This window comes from Carassius auratus, chromosome 20 (genome assembly GCF_003368295.1).
Source record: "Carassius auratus strain Wakin chromosome 20, ASM336829v1, whole genome shotgun sequence".
Taxonomy (NCBI): Eukaryota; Metazoa; Chordata; class Actinopteri; order Cypriniformes; family Cyprinidae; genus Carassius; species Carassius auratus.
The window spans coordinates 11,103,218-11,118,395 of record NC_039262.1 but is presented as its reverse complement, the minus strand read 5'-3'; positions in this window follow the sequence as shown (position 1 = coordinate 11,118,395).

Genomic DNA, 15,178 nt, shown 5'->3' with positions numbered 1-15,178 from the left:
TTTGTCTTTTAAATGTCTCTTTCAAAGTTAATGCTTTGACTGCCGCATTAACTCTAAGCACTTATGAAAGGAATTAGACTTGAATGCCAATTCACACCCACTGAGCTTTATCAAGCCAAAACACAAATTATGTCTCTTTGGTTTTATCAACCTATTTAAAAAGTGAGCTTTACAAAGATATTGAAAAGTCCATTATCATCTCTGCGTCGGTCTTTGTTTTGTGATGATCAGAGCTTCACTCCACAGAATCACAGCAAGATTACTAATAAAGAATATGTCAGCCATGTAATGAAAAAAATATTGTGGATGGGGATAATTTCAGTATTACAAATGAAGGTCAAATCAATATTTTATCTTTGACAGCTCTAGACGTACTCTAGGTGTCATGGGGTTTCACCTACTCAGACCTGCAGTCATGTTCAGCTTTATTTATTTCTGTCTGGCAAATCAAGTTTAGCAATACGAAGTAAAAAATGTCTTTCCATCTTGAGTTGGAACGCAGAAAATCCAGACAAACTTAGTATTTTTCTTATTTTTAATTCATCAGCAAGTTTTTACTTCTCTTTGAAAACCATTAACTATTTAAATGCAAGAGTAAAGACCTCAAGGCAACATATAATTTCATATTAATATATGATGTGATAAAGTATGCATGTTTTCTGCAGACCACAATGTGTTTTGTAAGATGAATTATTGGTTTATTATTGCAATTAAAACATACATGCATATACCAGTTGCAATTGCTTCCGGTCGAGTGGATTCTCTGTTTTCTGTCGATGCTGGAACGTGTGTGAATTTTACACCTAATTTACCTAATAAGTAGGCTAATAGTTTAGCTTCAAATAGAAGTTGATATATTTCCTCAGTGACCAGCACGGATCAGCTCTAAGCATGATGAAGCGGATATCATCCTCTTTTGGAAGGCTAGAATTGTCCAGGGCCCAATTTTAACCCCAGTCTATCCCCATCAACTCTCAACAAATAACGGTGTGGTGGGTGTACTGGTTTCCTTTGCATTGAAGCAATAACGAAAATTCGAAAACACCTGAAGACTCTGGACACTGGACAAAATATAACAGAACCCAATATAATCAGTGATGCTGTCTACACTGGATGCAGCTCTACAGAACACGACAAATCCTGACAGTCAATTGATGCCAAGTTTAATTTATGACAAAGGGTTATTACTGTCTGACATAAAGCACAAATTATTTGCAATGTTCGCTTTAACCCCTTTCACACTGAGATTCCCGATAAAACAAGGGTAATGTGTCCCTGCAATTGTTCCTGAATCTTTAGATTTTGGTTCATTCACACTGTCAGTGATTTCCCAGAATATCTGCATGCGTTCACACACAACCCATGACATGTGAAATCAGGATCTGACATGTATTGTACGAGTCGAAAACGCTAGGCACATTAACTTTCACTTAAGCTGGCGAACGATCTCAGCTTTTAAATGTAATGGCCTACTTTTGGTTAATTAATTCAAAATGGATAAATTCCGTGACATTCCATGTAAAACTCTGAATTGTGTTTTTATGACTGGATAATACTACGTCATTTTTTCCACTTATGCGGCCACTTGCCTGATGTAAACCTTACATTTACATACCATTGGTGAAAGGGCTAGTGTAATGCAGATATATCTGAAAGGTCTGCACAAGGAAATCGTTATATTATTCTCACGAGATCTGGTGGCTCAAGATCTCGTCACACCCCTAATAGTTTGTCATTGTCATGTTATCAGTTTGTTGAGTGTTTAATCTGAGTGCAAATAACATCTAGCATGTACCTTCACATTATAGGCTATATAAGTTATCCAATGCAAGATATTAATCTCATTGCCAAAACTAAGATTTCAGCCTGAGTAACGTTAAATTAAATGTCAAAACATTCTAGTTATTGAGTTGCACTTGAGTGGCTTCCTTGATTATGCACTTGTTTTTTAAGACCCTTTGAACTTTGAAATTAGTTTTGAGATAAAGTTCCATTCGACTGGTTATATCACAATGTTAAAAAAAATGACATCTATTGTGATTAACAACACTATGTGAGCAGGGTTTCCTGTTTCCTGTGTTGGTATTTTATTGGAGACTTGTTTTAGTTCGGAAGATATAATCAAAACGCACACAAAGGCAGCAAACACTTGCGAGCTGTTTAGATCATACCTGAGCAGACATAAGAATGACAATCTATTTTTTTTTATTTTGATCTCAGAATGTTAGGGGGTTCTTAAAAAAAAAAAAAAAGATTCTTGCAAGTCCATTCATATCAAGATACACTAAAAAAAAATGAAATGTAGCTGGTGTTGGTCCAAAGAATATAACAATCTTTAAATTAAATAATACAGTTAAGTTTGTGTGTCAAAATTAAAAAAGTTGTGTTGATAAAATTAGAAAACGTAATTTTTCCAATTTACACAGCTTACTTAAAGGTACAGGTTGTAGGACCTGCCACGAGAGGGCGCACTATCAAAACAATAACAATTGCGTGGTTTGATGTTGCTAAGAAGGAGCGTGGAATGATGGGATTTGTTGCCTTCTACCCAAGCGCTGACGGCCATCAATCAGACGGAAGGATAAATCACGGATTTAACGCGAGTTCAACGATTTGCGCAAGTAGATTACATGCGTCTTGGTGTGGGTCTAGAGACGCGATGCCCTGCGTTTGGCATGTATGCCCCATAATACTAATCTTGTTGATCGTTATAATAGCATACGTTTTCTGTAAAGATACGAATCAAAACTGTTTAGAATGGAAATTTTCTCATGATTTACAAATAATTGAAAACATTAGAGACATTGTTAGTAATCAGCTGGACAAAATATGTTAAATGAATGAAACAGAGTTGTTACATCTGCAGTAATGCTCTTTGGTCAGTAGGTGGAGTATTATCTGCACATGCGCAGATGGGAAGAAAATTCAATGATCACGCTTCAGCTCTCTTTTAGATCACGGCCATTTTTAGAAGCAATACAGAACAATTTCACAGTGGGAGGAATGCACGATAAGCTTTTCTTTATGTGGACACTCAGGTGAGAAATTTTAGTTTTTATGTATATGTTGAGGCTGTCATTAACGGTTAATCGCATATGATCTTATGTTTTGTATGTTTGTTTTTTTGTTTTGTTTTTTTCATGAAAGTGCTCTTGGTTTTCACATACTTGTTAGTTACATTCTTTGTTTTCGCTGTTATGTAATGTTTTATACTTGTTGAACTTTAATAATATTTAAATTCCCTAACAGAAAATATGTCCCATATCTTCTCACACATCCAGGATCAAAGCTTTTAAAACACTTCAGGTTGGTACATGGACACTATGGCCGCAGACACGCATATCCATTTTCAGCAGCTAACCTGATTTGTACTTTTAATATTTTATTAGATATCTGCAGAATTACAATAATCCCTTTGGTGCAAAGAGCAGCGTCACAGAAGATCACAAACATCCTGTCAGTTATCGATCAGGTAAGTTCTCTAAATTCATCGTCATTTTAAATCAGGGATAGTTCACCCAAAAATTAATTAATTACTGACCCTCATGTTCTAAACCCGTAAAAGCTTCAGTTCATCTTCAGAACACAAATTAAGTTATTGTTTATTAATTCCGAGAGCTTTCTAGACAGTAACGCAAATTATACATTCAAGTCCAAGAAAGGTAGTAAGGATAGCGATAAAATAGTCCTTGTAAAATAATTTTTTGTGCAAAGAAAACAATTATTTAACAATTCTTCTCCCTGAGTCACCCTCTGCCTCCATTAAAGAGAATAACACGCCGCATGCATGTTCTACATCAGCAACAATGCACAAATGTGTTTTTTTTTTTATATCTATTGCTCCTTTCACTGTTGATCTGTTAGTTATTGTTTGTTTTTATACTTGACATTTTTAGGATGTTGAACATGAAGTTGCCCTATCCTCAATGCACAACACCACCCTTGGAATCCATGTAATCGTGCATTAAGGGGCTGATGCTACAGACCCTTATGAAGACATTGGGATCATAATTGAAGGCATCCGAGTATATGAAAAATATGCTGTAAATATGTTTCAGTATTGCACGTTATATTACTTTTAAATCGGTATCGCTTTGAATAACAGATGCATTTTTTCAGTTTCAAGGAGGCACATATTACAAATGAAGACTGATATTTTTTACTTGCATTTGAGTATTTTTTAAATCCTCTTGAAGGCAGCATACTTTTTTTTTCTTTTACTTCTGTTCTTGTATTAAGTGAAAAACTTGTGAAGCATTTGTACAAATTCTTGTTGGAGAAACTTGTGAAATTTGTAATGTTTTGAATGAACATTGAATAAAGTCAATGAAACTTGATTGTTTTTATTGAAGGTGACAATATTAATTTTAGAATAATTTAGCTTAATTAACTTTATAGATTAAAATAAAATAAAGAATGTTAAGTTCATTCGACTAAACAACATTGCATTAACATTATGTAATTAACTTAAATTTACTGAAATAAAAATACTTACTTAAATGCAACCTAACTCAGTTACGTGGAACCTGTTGACATAACAAAGTTAAGTAATTCCAAGATATAATTTTTTTTTGAGTGTACTTATAAATATGTGAGAGATGAAGATGTCATATTTATTTTCCTTCAGACGGTTGCTCTTGCAATGTGCCTTGTAATGAGACACATTATATGTCAAAACAGCTTAGAGTCTGTGTTTTCAGAGAATCTTGATATCATTTGAAGCAGTCGACTTAACTTTCTGGATGACTGCTAAATCACAAGTCATGGTACCCCCAAGTTTTAGGGTCACATAATGTAGGTTTTTCAGTCGATTCAAGGATAATTTAATGGGCCAGACATTGATAGAATAGCTGAGGTCTCACTATGGTGTTGAAGACGAAAATACACAAGGGTACAATGTCTCGTATTATTATACTTCTCAAACATCACTATATATGACTGTGTGTTGCAGAAGGGAGTGGTATGCACACTAGCCCAACCGAATCAATAGTCATTTCCTCCATATTACACACTCTTCTCTCTGGGATTCAAATAACTCGCAGTAGCTGGGAGTTATAGATTTCTGCCCCATAGATTCATCCAGCATTGATGAGTTTGGTTGTTGGCTCATTACAGCTGTCAAAGAGTAATGTTTGCGCATAGCTTTCTCAGCTCTGTTTCTTAAAAAAAGAAAAAAAAAATGTAAAGAAAAAAAAGGGGGGGGGGTAAGACTGGGTAATCTGTTTCCCTGAGACTCTTGCAACCTAGCTTGTGTCATTTCACATTTGCTGATGTGAAATGATGGTGAAGTGTACTTGTCAGACACCTGCTCTCCAAACTGTGAGTCTTCCCAAAAGTAAACGCACAGTTCTGCCAGAATTTTGAAGGAATGTTCCAGGTTGACTACTAGTTAAGCGTAATTAACAGCACTTGCATAATGTTAGTAACCATATTGAATTTCAACTTGCCCCTATTTTCCTTTAGGAGCAACAAAAACAGGGTACACTGAAGCACTTACAGTGAAAGTGAATGGGTCAAATCCGTAAATGTGATTAATTATTATATTCACAAGACTGTGTTAACATCAAAGTTCCTTTCAAAGCAAGCTAGTTAATTTGGTGGCATATTTGCAATGCTTTTGTTCAGCTATATTTCAGGCATCCAAGACCAAGTCCCATCTACTTTAATGGGGAAATCCTGAAATCTCAAAAACTACTTGCCACACTCACGTGTAAATAACAAAATAATTTCAAATCAGCAACAAAATCTCACATTAATTGTACAATAATTTTTTTTTATTATGCTCAAATAGCATTAAAGAGATAGGGGAAGTTTGTCATAATTTACTCCCCCTCATGTCGTCCAAACTTGTATGGGTTTCAGATGTTGAACATAAAAGAAAATATTTTGAAGAATGTTGGTAATGCCAATGTGCATATGCACTCCTAAAAACACTTCTCAAGACACTGACTGTTTCTATGGCAACCAGAGCTTCCAATGGAAGATGTGATGACACATTGATGTTATTTACCAATTATTTACAAGGCAGGACTTACCACCATATTTCGTCTTTCAAAGTACTATAAGTACAATTTCTTGGTATATAATTTTTAAAGGGTTTCAAACCTGTAAAAGCTTTGTTCACTTTCAGAACACAATTTAAGATATTTTGGATGAAAACCGGGAGGCTTGTGACTGTCCCATTGACTGCCTAGTAAATTACACTGTCAAGGTCCAGAAAAGTATGAAAGACATCATCAGAATAGTCCATCTGCCATCAGTGGTTCAACCATAACGTTAGCGACCAGAATACTTTTTGTACGCAAAGTAAAAAAAAATAATGACTTTATTCAACAATTCGTCGCATCTGTGTCTCTCCACATCACCATAGTGACATTCTGGAGAATATCCATTGAACACAAACTGTGTATGATATTCTGAGAGAAACGAGCTGTTCATATCAGCAGCTAATAATAGTATATATTCATCATTCAAAAGGAGAAACTGAAACAAAGATATACGAGATAAACGCAGATATATGAAATGTAAACAAAGGAGCGCTTGCTTACCTTTTTTAATATCAGTAACAATAATAACTTTAATCATTTTAAGCGGTTCATGTTGTTTTGAAAACATTCACATATTAGAATGGTTGGGAAAGATCACGCAACATTTAAACAGCCTTGTGTCTGTACCGCCTTCATTCACATGCTTGTTTTCGTCACTTTGCTTTAATTCTCGGCACTGTTTTTTTTCCGCTAAACTAAACATCCAATCAGAGATCTCACTCTCGCCGATGTCCCAGAAGTCCCTGACGCAGATTCAACATGTTGAATCCGGCAAACTGCCACCTATGTGAGCCCGACGAGAGCCGACAAGTGGAACACACTGAACAAACTAGCCCAACCGTTGCCCGATGATCGCAAACAACTTAGTGTGTCCTGGGCTTAACACTCTAAAGAGATAGGAAAAATTGAAATGACATCATATGACCCTTTTAATAGAAAGTACTGCGTCTTGATGTAATGGCAGTGTTGAAGGTTTTTGTGAACCTAGACTCATGAAATCTAGTTTCCACCTAGTTTCTGTAGAGTCTATTGCTGTTTACTCTTTAGCACTAATGGATCTGAATGTTAGAGATTTTACTCAACTGCAAATGGAGAATGGCCCTCAGCTTTCATATCTGAATGCTTTCACTCATTGCCTTCACCTTCCCTCAATCACTTCCCCGTCTTTGTTGTTGTATTTTAGACAGCCTGAAATCCACAAATGTGAAGGTTCAAAATAACCTTCCTGATTACCTGTTTTTAGCAACAGTGTATGTGTAGAGGTGCTGGAAGAGACATTAAAAGCTAAATATTTTCTTTAAATTGTTCATTTAAATGTGTGCAGAAACTGCTTTTCTGGTAAGTCATGAGAAAGTCGATAAGAAGCAGGAAGCCTCTCTTTTCACCTGCGTATTTGCTTTGCACTGACAGCCTCAGTAAAGCTGCAAATTATGCATTCGACTTTACACTGGGAATAAGAGTGGATAAAGTTAGATATTCAAACTCGAGTCCACAGAAAAGAAAACAGAAGGGCTGTCTTTACCAAAAATAGCTATTTGTTCCTCTGAAATATAATAAGATATCCAACGCTCATGAAATCAATAAGAATAAATGGGTGACCTTTTCAGAAGATGATCTTCTGTGTCTTTTGTGTACTTTTTCCTAAAAGCAAAAAGGTAAGAATGACAAAACAGTCAATTCAATGTGAGTATTAATAAATAGCCTTCCTTAATAGTTCAAAATAAATGATAAAATGTGCATGTTTCAGAGTGAGATGGTCATTTCTTTCTTCCAGTTCCAGTTGTCGTGGTGGTCGCAGTGATCCTGCATATTTGCTGCTAAGCTGTTAATGCTGTTTTTCTCTTCTCCTCTCAGTCTGTTAACAGCTCTGTATTGATCCGCTCCTTTAATCCGTTCTGAGAAGAAGCAAACACAAGGAGATTACGGCTATGACCACAGCGCACAGCTACGGACTGTTGAGGGATGTACACTTCATCTATTTCCGTAAGGCCAAAAAGAAAGGAGTGAATTTACTGTTGCTTTTTGTCTGCCCGACTAAATCCTAAACAAATAATCAAGCTATCAGTTGCAATATGCAGGCTGTAGTTTATATGAAATACAAACAGAAAGGTTCATAAATGGGATTGCAGTGCATTCTGGAAGCAACAACAAGCACCTGTTGAGATTATTAAATCAGTGGAGCACTCGTTTATTCAATATTATGCCCTCAGTGAATAATGCAAATGAAAGAAATAAAGGACATACAGTTCATAAACTCTGGCAGCTTGTATTCCGCGCTAAAGGGAGAAATGTTTTTATGAAGGAATTTATCATCAGAGCCATGCAGCCACAGTCTGTCTGAATGTAAACGGAGGGCATTCATCAAATATAAGGGATCATTTCCTTAAATGAGAATGCATAAGCTTAAAGACCATTTCAGGATATACTACTTAATTTAATCTATCCACTTTTTCATCCCTAATACTTTGAGTAGAAGAGATAGGTTGGTTGTAAAATGTTTTGCTTTTAACGTTTTAATGGATTATAACTGCATTTTAATATACGCTAGAGATAGAATTTACCTACACTTTCAAATCTACAGTTTATCCCAAACTTTGTAAATTAATGTCAAATTAAAAGATTAGTTGTAATGTAATTTGGAAAACCTGGACATTTTGTACATTATTTTGTTAATTAAAATGACTTTTACTTCAACACCTTCCTCCAGCTCAACTCGCTTTTAGTTGTATTTACATGTTGGAAAAAAGTGTGAACTTTGAAAAAACATATAGGAACTAATAGTAAAGAAAACACACGGACTAGTCACTTTTATGTAAAATATTGAGCTAATCCTTTTATTATTTTATACAGTAGTTGTTGGTCCAACAGAAGTAAATGGGGAAAGTAGCAAAACAACCTGCCATGGTATTTGTATTTTTTTTGTATAATTTTTTTTGTTTTAACCTTTGAGTATCAAATTAAACAAGAAAACTGACTTTTTTCAAATGAAACCAGCTCTGTCATTTAACATGCATAAAACTGATTGTTAAATGTATATATATATATATATATATATATATATATATATATATATATATATATATATATATATATATAATTCTGTTAGTTCTGTAATTTTTACCTCTGGACAGATATAATTTCTGTAACAACTCATGCATTTTACAGCTATTCTGGCCTCCTTTTTTTTCAGAACACATTTGTTTCACTCATTGTCTCTGCAGATTATGTTACAGGCAACAGGCTTTGGATTGTTTCCAGCTAACCCAAGAACCTGTAGCCTGTCCTTTGGAAAGGAGCAAAAAAACAAATCTCTCATTCTCACCTTCTGCTCATGGTGACCACAAATTTTCAAACGGCTCAATTGAAGTCCATTGATTCAACCTGACAGGTACTTCAGGCACAAAGCTCAAGTTGTGCTGCTTCACACCGCATGTAGGAGAAACCCGAAGCTCAGCTCCTAAATTTGGGACCTTAAATGTCAGCTCAAATGAAGTGTCTTCTGTTCTACTCCACTGTGAGTTTTAGAGGTTGAGAGGAGACGAGAAAATGAAGGGCTGGTGGCAGGAACAGAGCCCTTAACCATCATTCAGACAGATGGATGTGAGTGACCTGCCTTGCGAATCTAGGGCACAGTAACACCCCGAAACTAGAGCTCAAATCAGTCAGAGCCTTGTATGAAGTTACAAAGGGGCAATTGAAATTGTTCCATCCGCTGTTGATGTTTAAAGACAGAGTTTTAGGAAGGTGACATGCCATAATTTGGTAAACACTTGAGAATGCCAAAGCTGGGGTTATTTGCAATGTTTGTTAAACACTTTTGCATGGTTTGAGAATTCAAGGTCTCTCGAATTCAAGACCCTGCGGCTAAAGTGCCGTAAATAGTGTGAAGTGCCTGTCCAATTCAAGCAGTTTTATTTGTGTAGTACTTGAGTGATGTCAAGTATGCAAGATGTTTTCCACTTCCATCATCTGTTAGTAAAGATTGTTCCTTTAGAGCTGAATATTATTTTATATTCAGTTTACGGTGCAGAAACCATATTAATATAATAATTTTGAAGCTGTTGTCATTATTATGTGCATCTGAGTCTAGATACGCTTCACACTTTCAGCACAAGCACTTAGCAATAACACTGAGGGTAAAGACATTTTTTTCATTTCAGTTCAGTAGTTCAATCAGCAGCATTTGTGTGAGTGTAAGCACAAAAAATGATTTGACTTCCCTTGGTTCTTCAAAGCTGCAGTATGTAACTTTGTGTTTAAAAATGCAAAAATCAATGATTCTGCAAGTGCATAAGAGATCAAAGTTCAAAACTGTCTCCTTACCTTGCGGCGATTTGCAGTGGTAATCTTTTTATAACGTTTTATAATTTGAGCTGTCAGGTCTGATTTTGCTGGAAATGTCAGTTTAACATCATTTGTCTATGTGTATTTGCATCTACTATGCAATGTGAGGGTGGAGTGTTTGTAACCTGTGCTTTCAACAGATGCGTACAATTCTGAGAGCTGAAGGGATTTAATACTGAGGAAGAGATGTTTCTTTTCGTGCTGAACAGGTAAGACTTTTCAGTGGCTCGATATGTAGCTAGTTTCATTAAAGCACTTTGATTGATTTAGATCGAAGTTTACTTACTAGGCATCAAGTTTTCTTGGTTGTTGCTTGTTCCTTTTTTTTGGAGTAAATTGCACTTATTTTTTGCAAGCTATGGAAGAGAGCAGTTCTGCTCCGTGATCCATGTGATCTGATTTGACTGCGAAATCATTAGAACTTAACTTCAGCAAAGTAATTTATTTTAAAACATTTACAGTTTCATTTGGTCAGAACAAAAGCGGCAGATATAGTACTTGTTTAGTAGGATGTACTTCTTACAGTTCTACCAGAAAGACTCGGGAGATAGAGGAATGTACGAAGCATACATTTATTGACAGCTCAGCGAGCACAATTATAAATTTCTTTGGCGGAAGGCCCCGTCCATGGTTCGTAATCCGAGGGTAGCGAATCTGCATTTCCTGCCTGAAGACGAAGGCAGGGGCGCAGCAGACCCCCCCTGGAAGGTAAGGACAGGACCATCCTGGTGGTGGTGGGGAGGGTGGAGGTTGTTGTCGCGTTGGCATCTGCGAACTCAAACATGTGCAAGTACGATCTTTTATACAGGAGTATAAAGACGTGATTGGATAATGATGAAGGTAATTAGTGACGAAGTGATTGAGTCTTCCTGGCAGAACTTAGGCTAAAGCTTCCATTTATACCAGAAAGACTCGGGAGATAGAGGAATGTACGAAGCATACATTTATTGACAGCTCAGCGAGCACAATTATAAATTTCTTTGGCGGAAGGCCCCGTCCATGGTTCGTAATCCGAGGGTAGCGAATCTGCATTTCCTGCCTGAAGACGAAGGCAGGGGCGCAGCAGACCCCCAAAATTAGGTGGATTATGAGACCTCCAGACGGGGCCAGCCTTCCCCCCCAAAAAAAATAGATGAAGTATACCCACCAGTTGTGAATCCTAAAGGTTCCTGGAAGAAATAGAAAGAGTTAGCATGACCAGTATAATGACGTTAGATTAAACTTCTTAAGTTTTACAGAAATAGGCCAGACACAGACAGCAACGATAGGCAGGACACAGACAGCCACGATAGGCAGGACACAGACAGGCCTCGTTAGACCAACAGAAATAGCCACGATAGGCAGACAAAGACAGGCCTCAATAGACCAACAGAAACAGCCATGATAGGCAGACACAGACAGGCCTCGATAGACCAACAGAAATAGCCACGATAGGCAGACACAGACAGGCCTCGATAGACCAACAGAAATAGCCACGATAGGCAGACACAGACAGGCCTCGATAGACCAACAGAAATGCCACGATAGGCAGACACAGACAGGCCTCGATAGACCAACAGAAATAGCCACGATAGGCAGACACAGACAGGCCTCGATAGACCAACAGAAATGCCACGATAGGCAGACACAGACAGGCCTCGATAGACCAACAGAAATAGCCACGATAGGCAGACACAGACAGGCCTCGATAGACCAACAGAAATAGCCACGATAGGCAGACACAGACAGGCCTCGATAGGCCGAACATAAATAGCCACGATAGGCCAGACGCAGACAGCCACGATAGGCAAACGCGGACAGGCCCCAATTGGCCGAACATAAATAGCCTGATAGGCCAGACGCAGACAGCCACGATAGGCAGACACAGACAGGCCCCAATAGACCGTACATAAATAGCCACGATAGGCCAGACGCAGACAGCCACGATAGGCAGACACAGACAGGCCCCGATAGACCAACATAAATAGCCACGATAGGCCTCACGCAGACAGCCACGATAGGCAGACACAGACAGGCCTCAATAGACCAACAGAAATAGCCACGATAGGCCAGACGCAGACAGCCACGATAGGCAGACGCAGACAGGCCTCGATAGACCATACAGAATAGCCATGATAGGCAGAACACAGACAGCCTCGATAGACCGTACAGAAAAATAGCCATGATAGCCAGACACAGACAGGCCTCGATAGACCATACATAAATAGCCACGATAGGCCAGACACAGACAGCCACAATAGGCAGACGCAGACAGGCCTTGATAGACCGTACAGAAATAGCCATGATGGCCAGACACAGATAGGCCTTGATAGACCATACAGAAAAATAGCCATGATAGCCAGACACGGACAGGCCTTGATAGACCAACGGAAATAGCCACAATAGGCCAGACGCAGACAGCCAAGATAGGCAGACACGGACAGGCCTCGATAGACCGTACAGAAATAGCCATGATAGCCAACACAGACAGGCCTCGATAGACCGTACATAAATAGCCACAATAGGCCAGACGCAGACAGCCACGATAGGCAGACGCAAGACAGGCCTCGATAGACCATGATTAGCCACGATAGGCAGACGCAGACAGACCTCGATAGGCCGTACATAAATAGCCACGATAGGCCAGACGCAGACAGCCACAATGGCAGACGCAGACAGGCCTCAATAGGCCGTACAGAAATAGCCACAATAGGCAGACACAGGACAGGCCTCAATAGACCATACAGAAAAATAGCCATGATGGCCGGACACAGACAGGCCTTGATAGGCCGTACAGAAATAGCCACGATAGGCCAGACACAGACAGCCACGATAGGCAGACACGGACAGGCCTCGATAGGCCGTACAGAAATAGCCATTATAGCCAGACACAGATAGGCCTCGATAGACCGTACAGAAATAGCCAGGATAGGCCAGACACAGATAGCCACAATAGGCAGACATGGGACAGGCCTTGATAGACCATACAGAAAAATAGCCATGATAGCCGGACACGGACAGGTCTAGATAGACCGTACAGAAATAGCCACGATAGGCCAGACACAGATAGCCACAATAGGCAGACATGGGACAGGCCTTGATAGACCGTACAGAAAAATAGCCATGATAGCCGGACACGGACAGGTCTCGATAGACCGTACAGAAATAGCCACGATAGGCCAGACACAGATAGCCACAATAGGCAGACATGGGACAGGCCTTGATAGACCATACAGAAAAATAGCCATGATAGCCGGACACGGCCAGGTCTCGATAGACCGTACAGAAATAGTCACGATAGGCAGACACAGACAGGCCTTGAAAGACCATACAGATATAGTAACACCACCACCAGTAATTGCATGAATTTACCTGATTAGTTACAGGAGAGCTTGCTGAGCTTCAATAATGGTTTTGAATCAGGTCTGATGTATGATTCATATGCTTAGGAAGACCATCTGCCCATGATCTTAACAGCTGATGTAGAGATCCTTCATTCAGCTGCTGAAGTAGCTGCCCCAATTCTGAATGAATGGCCAGTAGCTAGACTGCAGCTTTGAGAACAGTGGTTAAGTGAGTTCTAAACAGCCTTGGAAAGGGGGCTCCGTTAGGAAAAATAGAGCTGATGCGTTTTAGAAATTCTAGGTCGGATTTTTAAGAAATTTCACCATGCAGAGAAGGGACAGGATTATTGATTTTAGAATTGTAAAGGTGACACCAGAACCTTGCACATCGGTTTTTGAGTGCTTGAGGAGAGTGTGAAGAATTTTTTGGTCCGAATCATAGATCTGAAGGAATGCCGCGAGCAGGATCAAATTGATTGGTTTGAAGTGAATTCCCCTGGAAGCATAACCTGTAGAAAGCAGATAAACACTGCCTCCAGAAGAAAATTGAGGTACTTTGAAGGAAGGCCGAGCAGATGGAAGTAATTCATTTTGCAATATGGGCAGGGTAATAGGCAGACATTTGTCTTTAATTTGTTGGAAGATTTAGCTAACCCCTCAAGTAGTAATAGAACTGAATAACCAAAAGGCTTGAAAATTTGATTATAAAATTTAGCGTGGATTAGATGCTGGCAAGGAGTCTGCGAATAGAGAATTAAGATTGCGATTTTTTTTTTTTTTTTTTCCCCCGACAAGAAAGGAGCAACGGTCGAAATTAGAATAGGAACGCAAAAATTGGAAGGAAAAACATTAGAAGCGGACCATGCAAACGTGTAGGCTTGATTGTAGAGAGAGCGACGCCTTAGAAATGTGATTTCCAGCTGACGTAGCACTTCGTTTAGTATTATGTCTGCTAACGGAGGGCAGACTGAAGAATCCGGGTTGGCTGAGGGCACAGCTGTCTGAAAGTTTAAAAGTGTAAAGTGAAAGCCGCAACAGCCGAGTACGAGTGATGAACCAACACCAGTAGATGCGCGAATATAAACAAGCCTTGATTGTAGCTTAACCCCTTAACTGTCACTCCCCAATTTTTTTTTTTTTTTTTTTTTATATTTTAAGTTGAGGTATCAGAGGTTAAGTTTAAAATACGCATAAATCGAATTGACTTACTAGCACACATTGCTAATCTTGATGTAAACAATTAAACATTGTTTGTCTTAGCAATCTTATCAAATTCTGAATATTTCCACCCTGTAACGAATAATTTTCTGATGACGTCAGTTTGACAGCATGAGCAGACCCTACGTGCCCCTCCGGCCGTTAGTTAGTTATAAGTGATGGGCGGTCACACTGCACTTTTCTCTCCATTGACTTCCATTCATACGCATGCGAATGCGTCGGACCGGAAACGCAAGCTTATGCGAA